Raw genomic sequence first — 27,663 nt, 5'->3', positions numbered from 1 at the left:
GAGTCTAGGATATTAATTAGGCACTTAGTCAGAAAGGTATCCTCTGCCTATCTAATACACAGATCCCAGACTCTCAAAAGGAAAAGAAAAGTAAGTGTTCATCATAAACCAAATTGTATAATTTAAGCAGAGAGAGCCACTCTGATCACTATCAATAATAGTGGGACCACTTCTGAAATCTAAGTATGAGGTATAGAACCAGAGAGACCTTAAATATTCTCATTACACTCCAAAAAGCTAACTATGTGATGGGATGGATATGTTATATAATTTGATTGTGAGGATCACATATATCAAACACCATGTTGCACAGATGCCTGGGTGGCTCAGTTGGTTAAGCGTCTGCCTTCTGGTCAGGTCATGATCCCAGAATCCTGGGATCAAGTTCCAAATCCAGCTCCTTACTCATCCAGGAGCCTGCTTCTCCCTCTGCCTGCCACTCCCCCTGTTTGTGTTCTCTCTCTCTCTGACAAATAAATAAATAAAATATTTTTAAAAGGAATCACATTGTACACTTTAAATACATTAAAATTTTGCTTGTCAGTTATACCACAATAAAGCTGAGGGTGAGGGAGGAGAAGTAAAAACAAACCAACAAGCAAAACCTGAATCCATTTCTGTTGGTTACAACCAAGAACCCTGATGTATATAAGAACAGTCTGAAAGAGGGGCACGTGGGTGGCTCAGTTGGTTGAGCGACAGACTCTGGGTTTCCACTCTGGTAGTGATCTTGGGATCATGGGATCAAGCCTGACGTGGGGTTCTGTGCTCAGCAGGAAGTCTGCTTGATATTCTCTCTCCCTCTGCCCCTCCCCCCACATGCGCATGAGCTCTCTCTTTCTCTCTAAAATAAACAAGTATATCTTTAAAAAAAAAATGAATGAAACAAGATGAGATTGGGAGGGAGACAAACCACAGTTACTCTTAATCTCACAAAACAAACTGAGGGTTGATGGGGGGAGGGGGTTAGGGGGGTGGGGTTATGGACATTGGGGAGGGTGTGTGCTATGGTGAGTGCTGTGAAGTGTGTAAACCTGGCGATTCACAGACCTGTACCCCTGGGGAAAAAATATATTATATGTTTATAAAAAATAAAATAAAATAAAATAATATATATATATTAAAAAAAAAAAAGGAAGAAGCTGAAAGATACTTTAAAATAATATATAGGCTCCAGAGCCTCAAGATTTTGGCACCTGGTGGGAAAAACATTCACATAGAGACCTGACTATATATAACATGGAAGGTGTTGTAACAGACACACCTATAAAGCACTCTGAGCACCCAGTGGGGGGTATCTTTTCCCTCTTGAGTGGAGCCGGGGTCCAGGTCAGGCTTCACAAGGAACTAACAAAACATGAACTGAGTTTTTAAAGGTCAGTAAGATTTCATTATACAAAGAACAGAGGACAAGAATTGTATTTAAAGGAAGAGACATGATCAAATGTACGGTAGGAGGAGCTAAGCCTGAAGATAAACTAATTAGGATATGAGCACCATTACATGTAAGGTTGAAGATAAAATAGGGAGAGTATCTGAAGGCGGCTATGGGAAATTAAGGTGGATAAGTAGATAGAACCATGTTCTAAAACAAAACAAAATGAAGAAAAACCTTAAATTGACATTCCAAAATGCTTGCATTATCCTTGCCAGATTTCTGTCACTTTTAAAGCCAGGACATATTGAACGATCACCTCTGTGAGCTGGGGGGAGAAAAGTGGGTAACTGAGATGAGGAATGGATTAGAGCTAGAAAGTCATATTCCAGACCCAAGGCTGGTCACTGAAAATAGGACAAAACCCAGTAAATTCTTTTAGGCTCAAAAAAACCCACAACATTATTCAGAAAGAAGAGCAAAGAGGAAACAAAAGACATACAAGACAAATACAAAGCAAGTAGCAAGATGATAAATTTAAATCTAACTATATCAATAATCATAATTGTAAATGGGTTAAACACCTTAATTAAAAGACAGAGATGATAATGTATCAATTTTGGCTCATCAGTTGTGTTATGGACTGAATTTTGTCCCCCCCCCCCCAAATTCCTTTGTTAAAGTGCTAATCCAGAGTGACTATATCTGGAGATAGGTTCTTAAGAGCTAATTAAGGTTAAATGAGGTCATATGGGTGGGACTCTAGTTCAATAGAACTGTGACCTTATAAGAAGAGGAAGAGGAAATAATATCTGTCACTATCTTTCTCTCTCCCTGTGTGTGTGTGTGTGTGTGTGAAAGAGAGAGAGAGAGAGAGAGAGTGTGTGTGTGTGTGTGTGTGTGTGTGTGTGTGACTGCACCCAAAAAAGCAAGAAGGCAACATCTGCAAGTCAGGAAGAGGACCCTCACCAGAGACTGAATGGACTGGGTCCTTGGTCTTGGATGTCTCACTTTTCAGAACTGTGAAAAATAAATTTCTGCCATTTAAGCCACCCAGTCTATGTCATTTTGTTATGGAAGCCACAGTAGAGGAAGAAAAATTGTAACAATTAACAATCATCAGCCTACCAAAAGACACAATAGTCTTCAACATTTATGCAGTAACAGAACTTCAAAATAAACATAAAGCAAAAACTGATGGAATTGCAAGGAATAGTAGATGAATCCATAATTACAGTCAGAGATTTCAATAACTGTCTCTCAATAATTAATAGAACACATAAAGAAAAAGCCAGTAAGTCTACAGAGAAGGCTTGTAGTGTTGTTGTTATGTTGTCAACCAACACGATCTAATGTATATAGAACACTCCAACCAAAATAGCAGAAAATGTACTTTTTTCAAATGCATACACAAAATATACCAAAATACACCATATTTTGAATCATAAAACAAGTCTTGATAAATTTTAAATGATTTAAGTAATAAAAGTATATTTTCTGAACTCTGAAATTTTAAAATTTTAATTAAAAATCAATAATAGAAAGATCTTTGGGAAATCTCCATATATAATTGGCCCTTGGATAACATGGTGGGGATGTCAGATAACATGGTAGGGTGGGTCCTTGGACCCACCACACAGTCAAAAATCCACATATAACTTTTGACTCCCCCAAAACCTATTGTTGACTAGAAACCTTACCGATAGCATAAACAGCCAATTAACACATATTTTGTATCTTATATGCATTATGTACTGTATTCTCATAATAAAATAAGCAAGAAAAAAGAAAATGCTATTAAGGAAATTACAAGAAAGAAAATACACTTACAGTACTATTCTGTATTTATTTTTAAAAAATCTTTGTTAAAGTGGACCGGCTCAGTTCAAACTTCTGTTGTGTCCAATTCATTTAACTATAACTGGAAACTAACACACTTTTAAACAACAAAGGGGACAAAGAAAAATAATTAAAATATTTTGAACTGAGTACAAATGAAAACATGACATATCAAACTGTATGGGATGCCTGAGTAGTAGACTAAAAAATGGCTCTCCAAATGTCTACATCTCTGTCTCTAGAACCTGTGAATGTTACCTTATACCACAAATGAGATTTTGCAGATGTGATAAGTTAAGAACTCGGAGACAGGGAGATTATCCTCCATTATCAGAGTAGGCCAACGCAATCACAGTAATCCTTATATGAGAACCAAGGAGGGGTCAGAATCTGAGGAGAGATCAAGCTGGAAAAGAGGTGCCTGGCTGGGTCAGTGGATGGAGCATGTGATTCTTGACCTTGGAGTTGTGAGTTTGAGTCCCACATTGGGTGTAAAGATTACTTAAAACAAACAAACAAACAAACCTGAAAAGGGCAAAGAAATATAGTCTCTCCTCAAAGATTCCAGAAGGAACCAGCCCTGTCAACACTTGGACTTTAAGCTCAATAAATTTGAGTTTGAACTTTTAACCTTTAAAATTGTAAAAGGACAATTTTGTATTGTTTTAAGTCATTAAATTTGGGGAAATTTGTTACAAAGTCAACAGGACTCACGCAGCCCTTAAAATACAACTTAGAAGGAAATTTAGAGGAATAAACGCCTAACTTTCACTTTATGAAGCTAGGAAAAAAGAAGCAAATTCAAGTGGCAGAAGAAAACAAAGATAAAAATCAAGGCAGAAGCAATGAAATATAAAATAGGAAAACAATAGCAAAAAATAGTGAAACTAAAGGCTGGTTCTTTAAAAACATGAAAACCTGATAAACCTCTAGCTAGACTGACTAGAAAAAGAAAAAGAAGACACAAATTACCGATATCAGGAATGAGAGAAGTGATATCCTTACAAATACAACTAATGTTAACATAGTAATAAGAAAGTATTATGAATAATTTGTGCTAATAATTTCAACAACTTAGATGAGAAAGGGGACAGATACTGCAAATTACGAAACTTATTCAAGAAGAAATAGATAACTTGAACAGTGTTCTCTCTAATAAAGAAATTGAATTTATAGTTAACCTCCCTTCTCCAAAGAAAACTCCAGAACCAGTGGCTTTACCAAATTCCTCCAAATATTTAAGGAAGAAATAATACCAATTATGTACAAACTCTTCTGGTAGATTGAAGCAGATGGAACACTTCCCAATTCATTCTATGAGGCCAGCATAACCCTAATACCAAAACCAGACAGAAAAGAAAACCACAGACCAATATCCATCATGAACACCCATGCAAATATTCCAGATAATATGGTAAGTATCAACTGTATCTAACAATACATAAAAATGATAAAACATTATGATTTAATGGTGTTTATCCTCATGTATTCTGCATAAAATGGGACTTAAAGAATACAGAGAATACATTAGTTTACTATTCAATATCAATCAACATCATTCACCATACTTTTTTTTAGCTAAAAAATTAAAACAACAACCCTGTGTAAACATGTAAATACATCCAGAAAAAAATTGTTTCTTAATAAATTAACAAACAAAAAACTGAGAAAACTGGGAATAGAAGGGAACTTTCTTAGTGTAGCTACAAAAAAACCCCCAAACAAACAAAAAAAACAAAAACCCATGGTTAACATCATCATATTAATGGAGGAAATTAAATATTCATCCTCCATAAATTCAGGAATAAGATAAGAACAGGCACTTTTCCATTTCTATTCAACACTATATTGGAGGGCCTAACCAGTGCAATAAGGCTAAAATAATAGATAGCAGCCAGATTAGGAAGAAAGAAATAAAACTGTCTTTATTTAGAGAAGACATGATTATCTATACAGAAAAGGAGATGGAATATGCTTAAAAGCTACTAGAATTAATAAAGGAGTTTAACAATGTTGCAGGATTCAAGATAAATACATAAAAAACAATTGTATTTCTATACACTAGCAATGAGCAATTGTAAATTGAAATTAAAATGACATTTAAAATAGCATCCAAAAAATCTGAAATACTGGGACACCTTGGTGGCTCAGTCAGTTAAATGTCCAACTCTTGTTTTTGATTCAGGTTGTGATCTCAGGGTTGTGAAATCAATTCCTGCCTCCAGCTCCGTGCTCAGTTCAGAGTCAGCTTGGGATTCTCTCCCTCTTCCTCTGCCCCTCCTCCACTCTTTCTCCCTCTCTCCTTCTCTAAAATAAATAAATAAATCTTTAAAAAATATATATGAAATAGGATTAAATCTGACAAAAGATATGCAAGATATACTGAAAACTACAAAATATTGCTGAGAAAAAACAAGGAAGACTGTAATAAATGGAAGAGATGTAGTGTTCATGGAACACTCAGTGTTGTAAAGAGGTCAGTTCTCTCAAACTTCATCTACAGCTTCAACACAATCCCAATAAAACACCCAGCAGGACTTTTTGTAGAAATAGATAAGTCAAATCTAAAATTCATACGGCAAAAAAATAATAATAATAAATAAAAGTAAAATTCACATGGTAGTGCAAAGACTTAAGTTGCCAAGATGTCTTTGAAAAAAAGAAAAGCAAAATTGCAAAACTTACACTACCTCATGTCAAGACTTTTTGTAAAACTACAATAATCAAGATAGTGTGGCATTGAGAAAGACTAATAGATCGAGGAGTCATACTACAAAGTCCAGAAAGGAACTACAAATATATGAACAGCTGATTTTTAATTTTTGGTGCAAAACCAATATAGGGGAGAAAAGAGCTTTTTTTCACAAGTAGTGCTGGTGCAAGTGGATATTCATATACAGCAAAGTGAATTCTGATCAATATCTTGGGTCATTAATAAATTAACTCAAAATGGATTATAGATAGAATTGTAAAACCTAAAACTATAAAATTTATATGCTAATAGGAGAAATTCCCAAATTGTTGTGACCTCAGGTTAAGCAAAATTTCTTAGATATAAAGCCAAGAAGAAAAAATATAGATAAATTGTATTAAACCAAAATTTAAAATTTCTGATCTCCAAAAGACAGTTTTCAGAAAACGAAGATAGAAAGCCACAGATGGGACCCCTGGCTGGCTCATTTGAAGGAACGTACAACTCTTGATCTCAGGGTTGTGAGTTCAACTCCCACATTGGTTGTGGAGATTAGTTAAAAATAAAATCTTAAAAAAAAAAAAAAGGAGAAAGAAAAGCCACAGACTGGGAGAAAATGTTTGTGAATCCTATTCCTGATAAATGTCTTATACTGATTACTATAAAGAACTCTCAGAACCCAGTAATGAGATTAAAATCAGGGACTCGGGGCGCCTGGGTGGCTCAGTGGGTTAAAGCCTCTGCCTTCGGCTCAGGTCATGATCCCAGCGTCCTGGGATCGAGCCCCATATCGGGCTCTCTGCTCAGCGGGGAGCCTGCCTCCTCCTCTCTCTCTCTCTGCCTACTTGTGATCTCTGTCAAATAAATAAATAAAATCTTTAAAAAAATAAAATAAAATAAAGTAAAATCAGGGACTCAAGGACACCTGGGTGGCTCAGTTGGTTAAATGTCTGCCTTCAGCTCAGGTTATGACCCCGGCGTCCTGGGATCAAGTTCCACGTTGGGCTCCCTGTTCGGTGGGGAGTCTGCTTCTCCCTCTATCCCTCCCCCTGCTTGTGCTCATGCTCTCTCTCTCTTTCTGTCCCAAAGATAAATAAAATGAAAGCAGGGACTCAGATATTTATGCACTCCTGTTCATTGCAGCATTATTCACAATAAACTGAAAGGTGAAAGCAACCCATTTATGGAAGAATGGGTTAAAAAAAAAAGTGTTATGTGCACACAATGAAATATTTGGCCTTAAAAAGGAAAGAAATCCTGACATAAACTACGGGTTGGTGGAATCTTGAGGAAATGATGCTAAATGAAATAAGCCAGTCACAAACAAATACCATGTGATTCTACTGATAATGAGATACCTGAGTGTAGTCAAATTTATAGGGACAGAATATAGAATGGTAGTTGCCATAGCTGGAGATGAGAGAAAATTAACAGTTATTGTTTAAAAGATACAGAGTTCCAGTTTATCAAGATGAAAGGGTTCTGGAAAAGGACAGTGTGAGAGTAATACAACGGTACTTAATGCCATTGAATTTTAAACAAAAAAAGCGGTTAAGATGGTAAAATTTGTATTAAATGTATTTTATCACAATTTTAAGCAAACTCAATAAATAGAGGAAAAACCAGTTTTTTAAATTGGGCAAAATGTTTGAACGCACATTCCCCAAAGGAGATATACAGATGGAAAATAAACGTATGAAAAGATGCTCAACATTGTTAGTCACTGGGGAAATTCTAATTGAAACCACAATGAGAGATCACTACATACCTATTAGATGACAAAAATTTAAAATGCTGACCGTACTAACTTCTGGCAAGGATACGGAAAATTTGGATTATTCATATAATGCTGATGGGAACATAAATAGTACAACTGCTTCAGAAAACAGTTGGGTAGTTTCCAAAGAAGGGAAATATCCATTTACCATATATGATCCAGCCTTTCAACTTCTAAGTATTTACACGAGAGAAATGAAAGCATATAACCATAGAAAGACCTATAAAAAAATATTTATAGCAATTTTCTCTGTAATGGCTAAAACCCTGGAAACAACTCAAATGTCCATCAACAAGTAAATGTATAAACAAATGTGGTGTATACATGTGATAGATTGTTACCTCCCTTCTTTTATTATTCCTTTTTATTAACAAAAGGAACATGGATAGCTCTCAAAATAATTACGCCGAGTGAAAGAAGGCAGACAAAACGATAGTACATATTGTATGATTTCATTTACACACCATACTAGAAATTACAAACTAGTCTACAATGACAGAAAGCAGACTGGTGGTTGCCTGGGCATGGAAAGAAAGAATAAGGTGGAATAAGAGAGGAAGGAATTAATTATAAAGGGGCATGAGCAAACAGCAGGGGGTGTTGGATATATTCCTTATCTTGGTGGGATGGTTTCATGGGTGAATGCATATGTCAAAACTTATCAAATTGTCTACTTTAAATATATACAGTTTATTGTATGTCAATTTCACTTCAATAAAGCTGTTAACAAAATAAATAAAGGAGTTTTATAAGCTCAGACTTGATCTGCCTCAGTGAATTCCATCTGTTAGTGGAGGCAGAGATTGAGGGGCATAACAATTTGGAATTTTCACTTTGGGAAATGACCAAGGAAGACAATGTGTGATGAGAAAAAAAATATTGCTGAGCAATGTGGAAAGTTTTGAAGAGGTCAAAAAGTGTTCATTTTCTCTACATTTAATCAACATAGAAGGCCTCAACGTCAAAAGATATTGGAGCCAGGAAGGATCTTAGAGAAAGAAAATGCAGTTAAGTTTTTGTACTTTTCAGATGAGGAAATGAATCCAAGAGAAATAAAGGGCCTTGCATTAAGTCACATAGCTTGCAGAGCTGAGCATAAAATATGAGCCCTCTGAAGCCTACCCTAATGATGGTGTTTTTTGTTTTGTTTTGTTTTGTTTTCTATACCTAGATATCCTAAACCCTTGGGTATTTGTTAATCTATGTTAGTCTAAGAAAATATGGGAAAACATAACAGCTATGAGACTGAGATAATACCTCTGAGAATCTTTCATGGTCATGTGGACAGCCAAGAAGGTAAAAGGGAACAGCACAACCTCTACCCTCATATTTTCAGTCCCTAACCCTTCTTAAACAGACACCATTCCTTATAGGCCAGTAATGTCCTCCTGGCTACTCTCAGAGTCAGGCAACTTGAAACTATTACTTCTGAGGTGAATTCCTTACAGGCAGTGTCCATTCTGCAGTAATGCTTATATTAAAAACACAAATTTGGCCCAGTTGTGACTGATATATTAGGAAACAATATGAGTACCAGGCACATTTACCTTTGCTGTGTGAGGTGAGCTCTTATGAGTGAGAAACTGGATGAAAGCAGAACACTGCACTCAGCTGAACTAAGTGGCCTGGGATACCCAAAACGCACTTGCACGCACACACACCACCCCAAGTACCTACCACGTATCTCAGTTCATGCAGGTGTTACGTCGTGCCCATCCACATCTGCTCTTACACTCTTTCCTCTGAGCTTAGATAACCTACCTTCCTACCACTTAACAGTGAATCACAAGCTGCAACCCTTTCAACACCTATGTCCTCAAATTTGAAGTATTTTTAAGGCCATGTTTATTGGGTTACTTGTGAATTTCCTTTTTTTTTTTTTTAAACGTGAAATCGGTCACTGTTTATTAACTGACCAGATTATAGTCATGACAGACACCTTAGCTCAACCTTCTAACAAGACAATTGATCTGGCCTTCCCTGTTGGCAGCATCTCCACCTTCTACAAAATCTGTAATCTTTCTCTTCATTCTACCTCATGGAGAAGATAATTAGAAGGGCCACAGAAAGTTCCTTCTCTCTCTGAAGCATTGTCCAGCAGTACAGATGTCATGAATAAGATCCTCCATGCAGCTGGTGCCCTATTTACCAAGAGCTGGAGCAATCAGAGTGTTATCTGTCAGGACAATTGACTGTTTCATTGATTTTGCTGTGACCACACTGGGAGGGAATTCATTTACTGATTTCAGGCTTGGGTACACCATGCAGGTTAAGGCTCCACCATCCTAAACATGTTAACAGAAGCATTACTGAGCTTCACAGAGGTGCCCCTTGAAGACCTGACGCAGGTGAAGACCTTTTGGATCTTTGGGCTCACACCATTGATACCTCTGATCCTGAAAACAGATGCCCATTTGGGTCCCACAGTTACACAGAAGTTGCTCACTTTACAGGGCACCTGGGTGGCTCAGTCGGTTAAGCATCTGCCCTCGGCTCAGGTCATAATCTTGGCTCCCTGCTCAGTGGGGAGTCTGCTTCTCCCTCTCTCTCTGCCTGCCCCCTGCTCACTCTCTCTCTCTCTTTCTCCTTGAGAGAAAGCGCAAACAGGAGGAGGGGAAGAGGGAGAAGCAGGCTCCCTGCTGAACACTGGGGTTTGATCCCAGGACCCCGAGATCATAACTAGAGCTGAAGGCAGACACTTAACCAAATGAGCCACCCAGGCACCCCATAAATAGAATCTTAAAAAAAAAAAAAAAAAAAAAGATGCTGCTCACTTTTCTTGCCATCCTCACAATTCAAACCTTTCTTCTGTGCATGCTCCAATTTTCCCTATTATGGTGCTTAGCTTTTTTATGGATAAGCTTCCTCTTGCATTTTGAGGCATCTTTTGGGCAAATTTCTCAGGTGCTTGATCTTTAGCTCTGCAATATTCCTTTTCTTCGTCTTGATTTCTGGCACAGCGGGAACCTTCTTTTTCCTCCAGTTCTATATACCCTTTTTTCTGTTTGCTTATGAATTTCTCAAGTTATGAGGCTACTTATGAATTTCTTGACCATTTAACACGTGTTAAACTGTGCTAAAATTTTTATTAGGTTCCTATACCTTTTTCTTTAATGTGTCACTGTTAAAGTTTTGGAGTATTGTCTCTCTGATCCCATCTTTTCCCATAAACCCTGTGGTTTTTCTTGCACTGTTGTGCATAGCATTATGATTTTTGTGAGTGCATATGTCATGTTGTAGCTGAACTTTATCAGAAGTGTGGGGTAGTCCCTTGAAATACTAACCTTGGGTCTAATAGCTATGCCCATGCACGTGTGCATACACATACACACACACACACACACACACACACACACACAGAGTTTTGTTTAAACACTACTGCCCAGGTGTCCTGTCATGTAAATTTGTTTCAGAGCTGACAGGGGAACAAAGTCTCCTTTTCAGAATCAGCCCACACAATGACTGTTATTTACAGCATACCAGTCCTTTGTTCCTTCTAAACAGTGACTGATCTGGGATGCGATGAGGACCATTAGCCCTGGTCAACCAGCGAAGACAAGTATTAAGTCAGCTTACATACAATGGATCGGGCTTAGCTGTGACCCATCCTCTTGGCATCTTAGGTGCCAGTAACAATATAAGTCAAAGCATGTCCCATCACGGCCTGCATCAGAATCACCTGGGGAACTGAACAGAATGTAGGTTCCTGGGCTCCACACCTGATTTGCCAAATCAGAGCCTCTAAGATCAGGATCAAGAAATAAACATGTTTGCAGGCACACTGTCATCCTTGGGCACCCTGAGCTTTGAGAACCACTGGACTAGAACGTCTGCCTACATGAATTGCCGCAGGACACACAGGTACCTAGGGACTTGACACATAGTTTAACTATTTTTTACTTAAAACAACGAGCTCTCACTGTTTTATAGATCATTATTATCCAATTACAATAGCTTTTGTCCAATTTTAGACCAATATTGTTGAGGCTTTGTCATGGGTGCCACACATTGACCTGTTGTGAAGGAGAGGAGGCTGATAAAAAGAAGGAAAAGTGCTAGAGAGTACTTTGACATATTCAAGAGTGTCGTTTATAGCCGGTTCATTACATTCATATCCCATCTATCTGTCTAAAATTTTTATTTTTTTTAAAGATTTTATTTATTTATTTGACAAAGGGAGACACAGTGATAGTAGGAACATGAGCAGGGGAACCAGGAGAGGGAAAGCAGGCCTCCCACCAAGCAGGGAGCCTGATGTGGGGCTTGATCCAAGGACCCCAGGATTATGACCTGAGCCAAAGGCGGATGCCCATGACTGAGCCATCCAGGTGTCCCATCTGTCAAAATTTTTTTATAACTATTTTTTTTTAGAACTTTGAATTAAATTCTCTGGTTTGTTCTGAAACAAATGCAGGACATCTATAGCTTTCTAATGAATAATTTCTATAATCTATAATCTAGCCCCTGATTAACTGGTATGAAGATTTGCACTTGTGTACAAGATGGGCTGGGAACAAAACAGCAGTTAAAAATTGCAGGGATGGGGCGCCTGGGTGGCTCAGTGGGTTAAGCCTCTGCCTTCAGCTCAGGTCATGATCTCAGGGTCCTGGGATCGAGCCCCACATCAGGCTCTCTGCTCAGCATGGGGCCTGCCTCCCCCTCTCTCTCTGCCTGCCTCTCTGCCTGCTTGTGATCTCTCTCTGTGTGAAATAAATAAATGAATAATTTAAAAAAAATTACAGAGATATTATGAGTACATTAAAGGAATATAATTATTTTTCTGCAAAAGGTAACCATTATTGTGAAGTAGCATATACATTAATGTCTCATAATCACCAGCAAGTATTAACGTGATGTTTAACATCCTCCACCTTGCAAGGTGATTTGAGTCCCAGGCAAAATAAGGAAAAATCTTAAAGGAGATCTTAACTCTGTTAAAGAGCTCTCTAACTTTCTCCTTAGCACACCCAAATACATATTACAAAATAATTCTAGTGCATCCTATATTGGGAGGAAAAAAGCAAGTTCTGTCTTCTAGTGTGTGCAAGAGAACATTGTAACCGAGATATGTTTTTGAAGGAAACAATGAAGAAAATGGACATAAAGTTACAGAATTAAAGTGGATTTGCTTTGTCTCTTGAAATTATCGAAACCAGAACTACCAAGATGGAATTTATTATGCATGGTTCATAAAATGGCACCATGTATGAGAAAAATCAATTTGAGAATTAGCTAAGTGCTAGAAACCTCCGTTACCAGAAGTTATGCTGACAATTCCTCTTGCCCACCTTTTCTAAACAAAACTTGGCTTTACCTTCAAAAAGTCTCATTCTCTAAAGAACAAATAATCCAATCAAGAAATGGGCAGAAGACATGAACAGACATTTCTGCAAAGAAGACATCCAGATGGCCAACAGACACATGAAAAAGTGCTCCATATCACTCGGCATCAGGGAAATACAAATCAAAACCACAATGAGATACTACCTCACACCAGTCAGAATGGCTAAAATTAACAAGTCAGGAAATGACAGATGCTGGCGAGGATGCGGAGAAAGGGGAACCCTCCTACACTGTTGGTGGGAATGCAAGCTGGTGCAACCACTCTGGAAAACAGCATGGAGGTTCCTCAAAATGTTGAAAATAGAACTACCCTATGACCCAGCAATTGCACTGCTGGGTATTTACCCTAAAGATACAAACGTAGTGATCCGAAGGGGCACGTGCACCCGAATGTTTATAGCAGCAACGTCTACAATAGCCAAACTATGGAAAGAACCTAGATGTCCATCAACAGACGAATGGATAAAGAAGAAGTGGTATATATATACAATGGAATACTATGCAGCCATCAAAAGAAATGAAATCTTGCCATTTGCAACGACGTGGATGGAACTAGAGGGTATCATGCTTAGCGAAATAAGTCAATCAGAGAAAGACAACTATCATATGATCTCCCTGATATGAGGGAGAGGAGATGCAACATGGGGGGTTGGGGGGTAGGAGAAGAGTAAATGAAACAAGTTGGGATTGGGAGGGAGACAAACCATAAGTGACTCTTAATCTCACAAAACAAACTGAGGGTTGATAGGGGGAGGGGGGTTGGGAGAGGGGGGTGGGGTTATGGACATTGGGTAGGGTATGTGCTATGGTGAGGGCTGTGAAGTGTGTAAACCTGGCGATTCACAGACCTGTACCCCTGGGGAAAAAAAGTATATTATATGTTTATAAAAAATAAAATTAAAAAAAAAAAGTCTCATTCTCTAATGGCATGACAAAGTGTCAAGCTTGGTGAAGTATTTAGGAGCAAAATATCATGATAACTACTACTTAATTTCAAAGGTTATAAATATATATAATGTCCAGAGAAAGAAAAAGCAAATAAAGCAAAATATTAACTATTACTGAATCTAAAAAGCAGATATATGAGTGTTTACTGGAGGAGTCCTTCACCTTTTCTGATGTTTGCAAATTTTTATAATATAAATGTGAAGAAAAAAAAAAGAAATACACAATTTAGCCACTTAATGAAAATATTTAGTCACTCCAGAAACCTCTGTAATCATATCCAAGTCTGTTAGTACAATTTAGTGTGTAATTCTGATTTTATGACTTAGCATGGCACTCCTTGAAAATTATGGCTGAAGAAGATGGAAGTAAAACCCAAAAGTGCCCTACCCTCTGCAATTCTTTTGATGCTGAGTATATTCCCCTGCAGAAGTACGACCAGTATACTAAACATTACAATGGTTTAGGCACATTCTCAAAAAATTTTCCCTCTTTGTACGATTGACTAGCAACTGAACTGTCATAATGCGGAGATCAAAATGAGAAGCTTCTACAGAGAACAGGTTTTATGTTGTCTTCAAATCCATGAGATTGTAAAATAGTAAAAGATTTCTAAATAGACTTGAGTCCATGAATAACATTTTATTCATCAAAATAAATGACAAAGTGGATTTATTCATGGAGTGAAATCATGGAATCGGAATTTTCTCCTGGAAGGGTCACAGATGTTTAAATGTCTATGTTTATGTGTACTTCTGTTTCAGGAACTTGAAGAAATTAGCCCATCTCAGATTCTCTCTTCCTCTCTCCCTGTCATCATCCTCCTTCTCCAAACCCCACTGTGTCTGTCTCAGCCTTTCATACTTGAAAGTTAGCTCTGGGCAAAGGACCACATCTCAACAGCAGAATGAGGCGAAGGGCTAAAGCTAGTTTCCCAGTCCTTCTGTATCCCACAACAGTGTAGCTGCATTTTCTTTTGCCAGCAAATTGTCTTATTTACTCTCCTCACCTCCTGGGAACCCACCAGCCTCAGGATCTCTTCAATCAATACTTTAAATGGCCCCTTTCCTGAAACACGTCAATGAGATATTTTTCTCTCTGTCTCGCTGCCTCTCATTCTTTCCTTCTTTCTTTTTCCTACCAGCTTCTATTTCTGTAAGTCCAACAGATGATCACCTTCAGAGTTTCTAATATTAGCCCTTAGGTCACCTAACCTATTAACCCTTTCACAGCTGGCTCCCCTCTACACCTGCTGGACCATTATAGTTCTAAATTCCATGGAAACCAAAAGATTCTTAAAACATGCTTAGTAAACGCTGGTCTCCATTCTCCTAGAAGTGTAAGTTCGTGACAGGTGAGGTGTCCAAGGTGGTTAGCTGGGTCTGATTAAACTCTCCGATAGACCTCTCAAGTATAACCCCATGACTTCCCAGTTACTAAATATGTCTGTCTATGTCACCATGCGAAGAAGGTTCCAGATGTAATGTTAACATTATGACCAGACACAGAAACGGCGGCACATAGTTTTCTAAAGCACCTTCAAGATTACAGGTATTGGCTATGTTCCTCCACTGCTATTATTAGAAGCACTTCATACTGACTAAGCTGTCACTGAGGATGGAGTGGATTAAGACTGATGGAGCCTAAATGGTAAACACATGACTCAGAGCTTCGGGGGATGGGCTAGGTGTACACAGTTTTATTCTGCACCACACCTCAAATGCTCAGCAAGGAAGCCTATATTCCGGGCACTTTCTAAGCAGCAGCAAGGCAATTCAAATATTTGAATATTTGACTCATCTAAACTGACCTTCCACAGCAGCCCAACTAACCTCAAGGGATGGGCAAACTGGCAGCATAACGCCATGGCAGAAAGCACTGGAGGAGAAGTAAGGGAACCATAGATGTTCATCAACTAGGCAGATGAATCGCCATGTCCCTCCATGCCTCTGTTTCCCCATCAAGTTCAGGGAGAGGAAAATCTGACTCCTAGCTGCCTTGTAAAGTTTTTTTGGAGGACAGTATGAAATGCTGGCCAAGTGCTTAGAATGGGGAGTGATGCTGGAGAGCAAGCACAAATGGGTTGTCAAGTCCCAACAGACACTGAACCCTAGAGAGACAGAGGGGCATCGTTTCCATCCCTTTTTAATCCAGATGTCTTTATTTCATTTCATTTTATTTCACTTCATTTTTGAGAGTGTGTGTGCATGTGGGTGGGGGGAGAGGGTGAGCAGGGGCACAAGGATGCGGGAGGGAGAATCCCAAGCAGGTTCCATGCCCAGCACAGAGCCCAACGTGGGGCTGGATCCCAGGATCCTAAGATCATGACCCTAGCTGGAACCAAGAGTCCAACACTTAACTGACTGAGCCACCCAGGCAATACAATGCAAATGTCTTTATATGATCTAATTAGAGATCCATTTGACATAAAGCTCAGCTAAGCTGCCTCTCAAGGAGAGTTCGAAGGTGAGGGCAGAGAGAGAGCAGGAGCCTCTGAGAAATGCATGCTTGAGATGATAATCTTTGAGGAACCACATCTGTTCAGAGGGTGTGATGGCCAACAAATGGAAAATCCTGCCACCTTCTAGCAGACACATTTGGGGGAAGACTCCTTGAACTGGTCAGAGCAGCATGCATCCACCAGCCATTCGCTGTAGGTCTGACTCACAGACCTTACCATGCCCTAAGTGAAGAGAGAGGAGAATGAGGGCAAAAGACACACCAAGTGAGATCTCTGGGTGAATCTTATTCCCCAGAGGATATTGAGAATAATCAACAAGTAATAAAATAAAGCCCATGGGAAAATATCCAAACAAAAGAAGGGGTATCATTTCAGATGAAGATAATCCACAGGAATCAGAGAAGAAAACAAAACAGTTTGGGAAGTTTTACCTCCTCAAAAGAATGCAAAGTAACTGACCTCTTTGAAACAGATTCAGAAAAGCATAGGATGGATTAAGATGGAGAAACAATGGAATGAAAAGGAAAAAGAGGGGGTGAAACAACTCTGAAACAGCAGAACTGAAATCCATAATGGAGACAATAAAGAACAGAATCAGCAATGCGGTGTCCGCTTTCCAGAGGGCAGTTTAGCAACATGTTAACATCCTTAAAAATATACATGGCTTCTGACCCCAGTAATTCCAGGGGCACCTGGCTGGCTCAGTCCATAGAATATGTGACTCTTGATCTTAGAGTTATGAGTTTGAGCTCTGTGTTGGGTATAGAGATTTCTTAAAAACAAAATCTTCTAAAATAATAATAATAATAATTCTAAAAACATAATCAAAGGAAATAGCACAAAATTTGCAAAAATACAACTATAGGATGTTACTGAGGGCTTTTTTAAAAAAATATTTTATTTATTTGAGAGAAGAGAGAGAGTGCATGAGGGAAGAAGAGAAAACTCCCTGCTGAGCAGGGAGCCTGATGGGGGCTCCATCCCAGGACCCTAAAGCCATGACCTGAACTGAAGGCAGATGCTTAACTGACTGAGCCACCCAAGTGTCCCAAGGGCTTTTTCATAGTAGAAAATAAGTGTTCACCACTAGGGAATCACTGAAATAAATTATGGTATCGATATATCATAATATTAAAATGAACAGAGCATTGGGTGCCTATATAGTTTATTATTTATTATTCCCAGATTACCATTTTACAAAAAGTTTTTAATGGCATTGCAAAATGATCATGGTATAATCTTGAGTAAAAAAGCATGATAGAAAATTTAAAAGTATACTCACAATGTATCCTAAAACATAAAATGCATAGAGAAAGGTCTAGAACATTTATCAAAATGTTAACAATGGTACCACTTAGGTGTACGGTTATGGATATTTTTCCTTTTTTTTTTTTTTTAAAGATTTTATTTATTTACTTGTCAGACAGAGAGAGAGAGAGCACAAGCAGGGGGAGCAGCAGGCAGAGGGAGAAGCAGGCTCCTCACTGAGATTGGTGTGGGATTCTATCCCAAGACCCTGGGATCATGACCTGAGCTGAAGGCAGATGCTTAACCAACTGAGCCAACCAGCATCCTGGATATTTTTCTATTTTACTAAAATTCCTATATTTTCTATAATTAAACAAAATTACTTTTTGTTTTTAGAGAGAGAGTGAGCTGGGGGAGGGGCAGAGGGGAGAGAATCTCCAGCAAATCCCCACTAAGCACAGACCCCCCATGTGGGGCTCAGTCTCACAACCTGAGCCGAAATCATGAGTCCAATGCCTAACTCACTGAGCCACCCAGGTGCCCCTAAAAGAAATTAACTGGTAAATGAAAAAGTGTTTTGAAATGACATTTTAAAAAAGATCTTATTTATTTATTTGATAGAGAGAGAGACATTGAGGGAGGGAACACAAGCAAGGGGAGTATAAGAGGAAGAAGCAGGCCTCCTGCTGAGCATCGAGCCCAACACGGGGCTCAATCCTAGGATCCTGGGATCATGCCCTGAGCTGAAGGGCTCAGGAGCCCCTTAAAATGACATTTAAAAGGACTCTTGACTATAGAGAACAAACTGAAGGTTGTTGGAGGGAAGGTGGGCTGGGGATGGGCTAGATGGGGGATGGGCATTAAGGAGGGCACTTGTGATAAGCCCTGGGTGTTGTATGGAAGTGATAACTCACTAAATTCTACTCCTGGAACCAATATTACACTATATGTTAACTGAGTAGAATTTACATGAAAACTTGAAAAGGAACATAATAATAAAATAAAATGCCATTTAAAAGAAAGCTAAGCATCAATGCCTAAAAGAGTCCCAGAACCAACAGTGACAGTGAGCCGCACATAGAGAATGATTAACTTTGTTCTCTGCATTTGAAATCTAATCATAGGAAAATCATTTTGGCTAGAAAACAATGGTGAACTTGTTCATCTACTTATACAAAAGAATTAAGAAAAACGTCAGTAACAGTGCAAGTTCCACATACTCCAACACAATTTGCTCAAACCTCTATATTTTGGAGTTCCTGGACACTGGCCAGCTGCTAGGAAAGCTTCTGCTGTTTCTTTAGCTACATCCAACTGACTGGGACTCCTAAAGCAGGAGTGACAGATGTCTCTGCTCTAACCTCCACCAGCAAGGCCAGGTGGATATGAGGAAGAAAATCTCCTGGGACACAATGATGAGACACTTCTTGTTGAGGCCAGCCCACCTGGGTGTCCCCTGGAAGTGAATGCCTCACCCTAGACCCAGCTCTCCTTGACAGAACTCGTCTCACTCTTCTTTACCAGAACCCAAATACTCTCCAATTATGGCTTGCATGCACGGAGGGCTAACAGTGCCCTAGTCAAGGTTCCCAGAAAAAAGAGCCTGAGGCCACAGATTTATTTGTGGGCATTTTACCAGGGAATTCAGTCCCAGGGAGCAGGAGTGAGCCTCAAAGACAGCAAGGCAGAGAAAGAGAAAGAACCAACATGAAGAAGATCTACAAGCTGGCCACCAATAACTGATCACTCAAAACCATGAGATTGTGCCCCTGAGAAACCACATAAATGTCATCTCAGCATCATCTTGGGAAAGGCAGGGGGGGGAAAGGGAAGGATTTATCCATAGGTTCCCATCTTTCATTGGTCAAAATTTCTCCCTGTGAGGCATTAGTTCCCCCACACTGCCAGCGTATCCTTGAGGAGTACTATTCTTAAATCCAGAAAAGAAGAACTTCTGCCTTGGACTTGAGGCTTTCGACTTGCCCTGCACAACACAAACCCTGCATAACACACACACACACACACACACACACACACACGCACACACACACGCCCTAATATTAGAGAGCGTGTCTGCCCCTTGGGATCCTACCATCAGCCCCGGCATAGCACAACCTGTAACCCTAAACATCTGCTCCTGTTCGGACCCCAGGGGAATCCTTCACATGGCTTGCCCTATATCCTCAAAACAAAAGGCAACTGTGTCAAAACGCCATGAAAATTTGTTGGTTGTTCCGCCGCCAATACTGGAGGCCAACACCCTATTGGAGTTGAGGGCAGATTTGAAAAGCAGAAGTGCTTAGGTTAGAAAAAGACAAATTTGTTAACTTGTCAAATTCTTCTCAGAAAGCAGGAAGGCAACAGATTCTTTCACAGTGAAGTATTTCCCAGTAGTGCCAAGCATTCTTGCTTGTTTTTGTGTTCCAATTCGTGGCTCCGGAGGAAGTGACAAATTGATGTTGTATTCACAACAGTTGCATATGGTAGCAAAGGAACATTTATAACATCACAAATTGTTGTACTCTTAAATTTGTATTGTCTCTCAGATACTAAACCACCTTCTGTATTTTGCTCTGAGGCAGTTACTAAATTCCTGCAAACTACATTTCTATTTTCTGCCAATAGGGAACACTATAGGGAGAGGGGTACAGCTGTAAGGCTGGAGATGGGCGGCTTGCTCTCCCTTCCTGTTTGCTGGGTGTCCCTGTCAGCTCGGCAGTGATACCTGGTTTGTGTCCAGCTTTTTGTGGTGGCCCCAGAACCAGAATCACAACATCCACTAGCCAGGAAGCTCTCCCTGTCCATAAGTTTCCACCCCAGTTCTGTACTGCCCTCCTCCAAACTTCTAGATTCTTCTTCCTTCTCCCCAACCTAGGCATGGTGTCTTCTACCAATATTATCTTCAATGTTACCTCTCTGACCTCTTTCAGTGTTTTGGTTCTCTGATACTGGTTTGACCAATTCCTTAAATATTTGCTGTTAAATTCAATTGGTGTGGTTTCTCTTTTCCTAACTGACCCTAACCAACACAATAGATTGGAATGAAGCATAACAATTCTTTACAAGGCAATTGGATGGACATCGAGTGCTGGTATTTAAATAAACTTTCAAAAACTGAAGTACAATTTATTTAAATACTTTGAATTTTAATTTTTATGTTAATGAATTATGATGTATATTGGACATTTTAATTTTAATAAACAATCTTGAATATTTTAGAAGGAAAAATATCTTACTTTTCAAACATAATGTATTAGTTAGGATTAGAGAGAGAGAGAGAGAGAGACTTAACTTCAATGAAATGGATTGGGTGATTGTTGAGGCTGGTAAGTAAAATCTACTGGACAGACCAGCAAGGCTGGAAGTTCATGGGCAGGAATTGATGTGTTCTTGAGGCAGAAATTTTTCTTGTTGGGGAAACCCTTGTCTTTGCTCTGAAAGCCTTTCAATGGTAATCTCTATTCAAAGTCAACTGATGATAAGGGTTAATTATATTCACAAAATACATCCAGAGTCCCACCTAGATTAGTGAGATTGAATAACTGAGTAGTATAACCTAGCTAAGCTGACACATTAAGACAAACCATTATTTTTATACATAAAATACATAAATTTGTATAAAATACAAAAAATATGTTTTATTTTAAAATTTCTATTAATTTATATTTTTGTAAATATATTTAAGGTTTGTGCTCATTGAATATTGTTATATTTGATTTAGAAATGAAAAATGCAAAAGTAGAGCTTAGTAAATTAAAAAAACCAGACCCTCCACCACTGAAATGCTGACCCGCTGGTTAATGTCTTCCTTTCAACACACCTTCTCTGCCCTCACAGGCCCATCCCTGACATCTGCAGAGACTAGGGAAAGAGTACAAATGGAGTCTACCTATATTTTCATTTTTTTAATCAATAGTTAAAATCTCCATTTGTTACAAAAGTTGAAGTTGCAGAAATTTCATCTATTTGTTCAAGTTGTATATTTGATGAGAATATGTTTCTTGCTCATTTTAATTGTTTCTGATGTGTAATTAAAATAGAATTTGTAATGTAATATCCTGTTTGCTAAATTTATATGATGGTCATACCCAACTGAAGGCTACTTATTTATTTTTTTTTTTTTGACTTTCGAAATTTTGAGCAGACCACCTCTTTCTAAAATTAGAAATCTCGAATACCTCTGCAGAAGATGCTCTAATTTGGCAATGTCCTTAAAACGTGTTACAATCAGGGTGTAAAAATGTTTATGATCATTGATATTCTCTGTCAAATTACTTTATGAAAAACTTTGTAACAACTTACTAAAGTAAATGTTTTCATTAATTAGTTTTTGGGGGCTAATGTGGTAGGCCAAAATGGTAGGCCAAAAATGATACCTTGTTTTCATTTTAATTATTGCTGAGCTGAAACGGTTTCTCACGTATGTATTTAAATCAACACTGTTTATCATAAGGTATAAAATTATTTATAGTTACTAACCAAACAATTCCATTTGTTAATTTATTCTCAAGAAATAATCCATTCTAGGTATAAAAATATTTTTTCTGGAGTTACTATAATGCTGGAAAATTGTAATGAAGTTCAGTTGGTAGGAACCTACTGTTTAATTATAATAAGTTTTTTTTTTATTTTTTATTTTTTTTATTTGTCAGAGACAGAGGGAGAGAGAGTGAGTGAGCACAGGCAGACAGAGAGGCAGGCAGAAGCAGAGGGAGAAGCAGGCTCCCCGCGGAGCAAGGAGCCCGATGTGGGACTCGATCCCAGGACGCTGGGATCATGACCTGAGCCGAAGGCAGCCGCTTAACCAACTGAGCCACCCAGGCGTCCCTATAATAAGTTTATTTATCAAGTTTATGCAGCCCCCCAAATGGCTGCTATATTAAGGCTAGATGCCATATAGGGTGGCAGGGCAGAAGGAATGGGTGGGGAACTCATGAGAGAAGAAAAACCTAAAACCAAAACTTCAAGATACTAATTACTTGTATACTTCAAGCACTTGAGATTTCTTTTTAATGCATTACAATGACCAGAAGAAAATTAATCAAAATGCTAATGGTGGTTATATTAAGGTCATAAGACCACAAGTATTTTTTTCTTCTTTAATTGCCTTCAGATTTTCTATAAAGGGGCTATATAACTTTTTAATTAGAAGGTTAAAAAAAAGAATTCTACATACTCCACTAAAACTTTGATCTCATTAAAAAATCTTCATTATTCAGAGGTAAATGAAATATTCAATTTTTTACTTCTTTTGGATCACCTTGCTTCATGACTTATTGTGAAGGTAGGAACCATGGGAAGAGAAATCCATCAGGTTTTCTTATATCACCTGCAAACATGTTTGCATACTGGATTGCCTTTTCCTATTGTCTTAAAGAAATATCCTGCCTGCTTCCCCAAAGCAAATCCTCCATTCATGTCCTTGGTTTAAAATCCTTCTTTCTCTCAAAACTTTGCCTCATTCACTATAAACTCTCTTATGTGGATTTGCCTCCACTTTCATTGGATCCTCCCCCGAAGGCTAACGATGTTTAGCATCTTTTCACGTGCTCACCATTTGTATATCTTCTTTAGAGATGTGCCTATTTGAGTCCTTTGTCCATGTTTTCAATAGGGTCATTTGCCTTCTAATATTTGAATTATAAGAGTTCTTTATCCATTCTTGATACAAGTTCCTTATCAAATATATGATTTGCAAGTATTTTTCCCTCATTCTGTGGGTTGTCTTTTCACTTTCTTGATGATATCATTTTCAGCACAAAATCTATTAATCTGGATGAAATCCAATTTAGCCCAATGAAAGCTGTTTTTTTTTTTTCTTTTGTTGCAGGTGGTTGGTGTTACATCTCAGAAGGCTTTGCCTAATCTGAATCCATGAAGATTTATCCTTAAGTTTTCTTCTTTAAAAAAAAAAAAGAAAAAATATTTATTTATTATTTGAGAGAGAGAGTATGAGAGAGAGGGGCAGAGGAAGAGAGAATCTCAAGCAGACTCCATGCTGAGCATGGAGCCTGACATAGGACTCCATTCCAGGACCCTGAGATCATGACCTGAGTCAAAACTAAGAGTTGGACACTTAACTGACTGTACTACTCAGGTGCCCCCGCTTAGTTTTCTTCTAAAAAATTGTATAGTGTTAGCTTTTACATTTGGGTCTATATTCCATTTTTGAATTAATTTTTTGTATGGTATCTCAGCAAGTTCATTCTTTTGCACGTGGCTATCCAGCCATTTCACCATTCACTGAAAAGACCATTCTTTCCCCCAATGAATTATTTTAACATCTTGTCAAAAATCAATTGGTCATAGATGTAAAGGGTATATTTTTGGACTGTCCATTCTGTTACATTGATCTATAGCTTTTTCCTTGGCCAGTACCATACTGCCTCGATTACCCGTAGCTTTGTAACAAGTTTTAAAATCTGGAAATGTGAATCTTGTCCCTGCTACTTTGACCTTGGACAAGTTACTAAACTTCTATTTTTAGTTTTCTTATTCTGTTCAATGATGGTAAAAAGAGTATCTCCTTGAGATTATAAAAATAACTTTCTACAGTCCCGGCAGGGGGAAAACCATGATTTTTCTGTAGCCATAGAATTGTGTCGCCATGATTATCATATTTCTACAAGTTTAATCAATCAAAGACAACTTGCCTCAGCGAATGCACTTCTGCAAGCCAATCAATCAGTGCCAGCCCCACACTTCTGAAAGCCAGCCAATCAGGAACACTCCCACTCCACATGATGCTCTAGGAAAAGGATTCCATGGTCAAATAAATTTGGTAAAAGGCTGCATACTTAATCTCCTTTTTAGAGGTTCACAGTGGCTCTATCCTCAATCCAGTTCCCTAGGAAACAGTCTGAAATGGAAATTTGTGTGCAGGTATTGTACTTGGGGTGCCTTTTGAAATATCATCTGTGAGGGAGTGAGGGAAGTAAGACTGGGTAGAAGGAGAAGTTTCACTGCAGTGCAATGGCCATAGAGCCCCTGGCTGATGCCATAGGGAGCTTTGGAGCTGGGATACCTGGTCAGAGTTGTCATGCATTGGGGCAAGAGAGGTCAGGCTTCTCTAGTCATTGGATGCAGGCTATGCCAAGAATGAAGAAGAATAACCATGGGCAAGTCATCTCTCCTCTGCCAGAGGACATCTCTCAGGGAGGCGGAGAGGTGTAAGCCATCAGCAACTGGCTGTTTTGATCCTTCAGCTGCAAGAATGAGCACTTCAGTGCTGAAGGGGGACCCTGGGCTGGATGGCACAACAAAGTATCTACTACAGTTCAACTATTTGACACAAATTCTCTGACACCACTTGAGTGTCCTACAGTTAGATTTGAATCCAGTACTAACAAGCTGAAGTTAGTGAAGACCCCACAATTTACAGTCCTCCTCAAGACTGTATGATACATATCAAAAAGCACAGTGAGATACCACCTCACACCAGTCAGAATGACTAAAATCAATGAGTCAGGAAACGACAAATGTTGGCAAGGATGCGGAGAAAGGGGAACCCTCCTACACTGTTGGTGGGAATGCAAGCTGGAGCAGACACTCTGGAAAACAGTATGGAGGTTCCTCAAAAAGTTGAAAATAGAGCTACCCAACAACCCAGCAATCGCACTACTGGGTATTTACTCTAAAGATACCAATGTAGTGATCCTAAGGGACACATGCACCCAAATGTTTATAGCAGCAATGTCCACAATAGCCAAACTATGGAAAGAGCCCAGATGTCCATCAACAGATGAATGGATAAAGAAGATGTGGTATATATATACAATGGAATACTATGCAGCCATCAAAAGAAATGAAATCTTGCCATTTGCAACGATGTGGATGGAACTAGAGGGTATTATGTGAAGTGAAATAAGTCAATCAGAGAAAAACAATTATCATATGATCTCTCTGATATGAGGAATTTGAGAGGCAGTGTGGGGGGTAGTGGGGGGTAGGGAAGGGAAAAATGAAACAAGATGGGACCAGGGAGGGAGACAAACTATAAGAGACTCTTAATCTCAGGAAACAAACTGAGGGTTGCTGGGTGGTGTGGGGGTGGGTAGGGGTGGGTGGTTGGGTTGGGTTATGGACATTGAGGAGGGTATGTGCTATGTGAGTGTCGGGAAATTACGTGAGTAATTTCTGTAACACCGAATGCTTCACCGAATGCTGTAACACCGATAATTCACAACCTGTACCCCTGAAGCAGATAATACATTATATGTTAATTAAAAAAAAAAAAAGACTGTCTCCCCCTCAGACACCAGCTGCAAATCTCAGGGACTACCTGTACTTCTGACTATAAATTTAGGAGTTCCCATGATCCCTTCAGTTTCAATAATTCGCTTGAACAACTCACAGAACTCACTAAGCATGCTATGCTTATGATTATAGTTTTATTCTCAAAGACAGAACTCAGGAAGAGCCAAAGGAAGAAACACACAAGGTAAGGTAGAGGGTGTTGGGGGAAGGGGGTGGCAAACAGAACTCCCATGCCCTCTCCTTGTGGAATCTGAGCATGATATCCTTCCAGTACATTAGTGTGTTCACTGACCAGGAAGCTCTATAGACCCTCTCAGTTGTCACTGGAGTTTCGTTACATGATGGATTCAATCACTAGCCATGTGATCGAACCTCATCTCTAGGCCCCTCTCTCCTCTTCAGAGGTCAGGTGCCTGAAATTTCCAACTCTCTAATAACATGTTTGGTCTTTCTGGTGATCATTCAGTCTCCGTCCTGAGGCCAGCTGGGTATCTCCACCTCCAGATTATGTCATTAGCATAACCAGGATACTCCTACAACTCAGGAAATTCCAAAGGTTGAAGAAGCTCTGCACCAGGACTGGGGACAAAGACCAGATATTCTGTATTACACCATAGTTAACATATTAGTAGTTCTGGGATATTCTGTACTTTAAAAAACGATTTAACTTGCTTCACCTGGTATTTCCTCTATTTACTTGGCCATGAAGCCCCATTTCATGGACCCTACATTTTCCCCACACATACCTTTTAGCACACTTGGGAAACACACTTTGGGAACACTACTCAAATGTTTACTTCTCTGAGGCCCATTGCTGCATTTCCAAATGCTTGATGGCTGAACCAACTACATATTTTGTGGGGCCTAGTATAAAACTAAAGTGTGGAGTTCCTTGTTCAAAAATTATTAGGAGCAGGGACACCCTGGTGACTCAGTCGGTGAAGCATCTGCCTTCCAGCTCAGGTCATGATCTTAAGGTCCTGGGATCGAGCCTGGTGTCAGGCTCCCCTGCTCAATGGGGAGTCTGCTTCTCCCTCTGTTCCTACCCCCACCCCCACCCCCCATTTGTGCTTTCTCTCTGCCCTCCGAAAATAAATAAACAAAAAATCTTAAAAAAAAAAAAAAAAACTATTGGGAGCAGCATTAGCAGAGCATTAGGCCAATCATGGGGCCCTTCTGATCACAGGGCCCGTGTGTCACACAGCTCTGAAGCTGATCCTACCTACCTGATGGACTCTTTCCTACTGTCCTATGTTTCAATAACTGGCCACACTGACCCAGTTTCACGGATTATCACTATTGACTTTTCCTTCCCTCATCTTGAATTCTCCTACTTAATTATCTCTCAGACTTGTCCACACCTCTTTATCCCACCTCCCACCTCCCTGACTCAGGCTATCATCACTGCTCACCCAAGTCTGCTTTGGCCTCCCACCACTCACACTGGGTCTTATCTCACTCCTCCACAAAGGCAGCCAGGATAGTCATCCTAAAAATGTGGATATCAGGGCGTCTGTCTGGCTCAGTAGGTAGAATATGGGATACTTGATTTTGGGGTTGTGAGTTTGAGCCCCAAGTTGGGCAGAGAGATTACTTAAAAATAAACAAACATGTGGTTCTCATCTTGATCCTCCCCCTGCTCTCCCTGCTTATGACACTTCAATGATACCCCCCTGCTTTTAGGAAAAGATCTTACACCTTAACATGGCTTAAAGGCCCTTTCTGAT

At 39.2% G+C, this 27,663-nt stretch overlaps 1 protein-coding gene and 1 pseudogene across 1 annotated transcript in view; both read right to left on the bottom strand.

The window, feature by feature from the left end:
• Positions 1-27,663, bottom strand: part of MIER3 (MIER family member 3) — a 164,229-nt gene that overhangs the window by 75,161 nt on the left and 61,405 nt on the right. The window lies entirely within an intron of this gene.
• LOC116863614 lies at positions 9,624-10,991 on the bottom strand (annotated as a pseudogene).

The sequence above is a fragment of the Lontra canadensis genome, unplaced genomic scaffold, assembly GCF_010015895.1.
Source record: "Lontra canadensis isolate GAN:19392208 unplaced genomic scaffold, GSC_riverotter_1.0 scaffold4, whole genome shotgun sequence".
NCBI lineage: Eukaryota > Metazoa > Chordata > Mammalia > Carnivora > Mustelidae > Lontra > Lontra canadensis.
The sequence above is the reverse complement of the archived record's forward strand: the minus strand, read 5'-3'. Positions and strand labels throughout refer to the sequence as shown.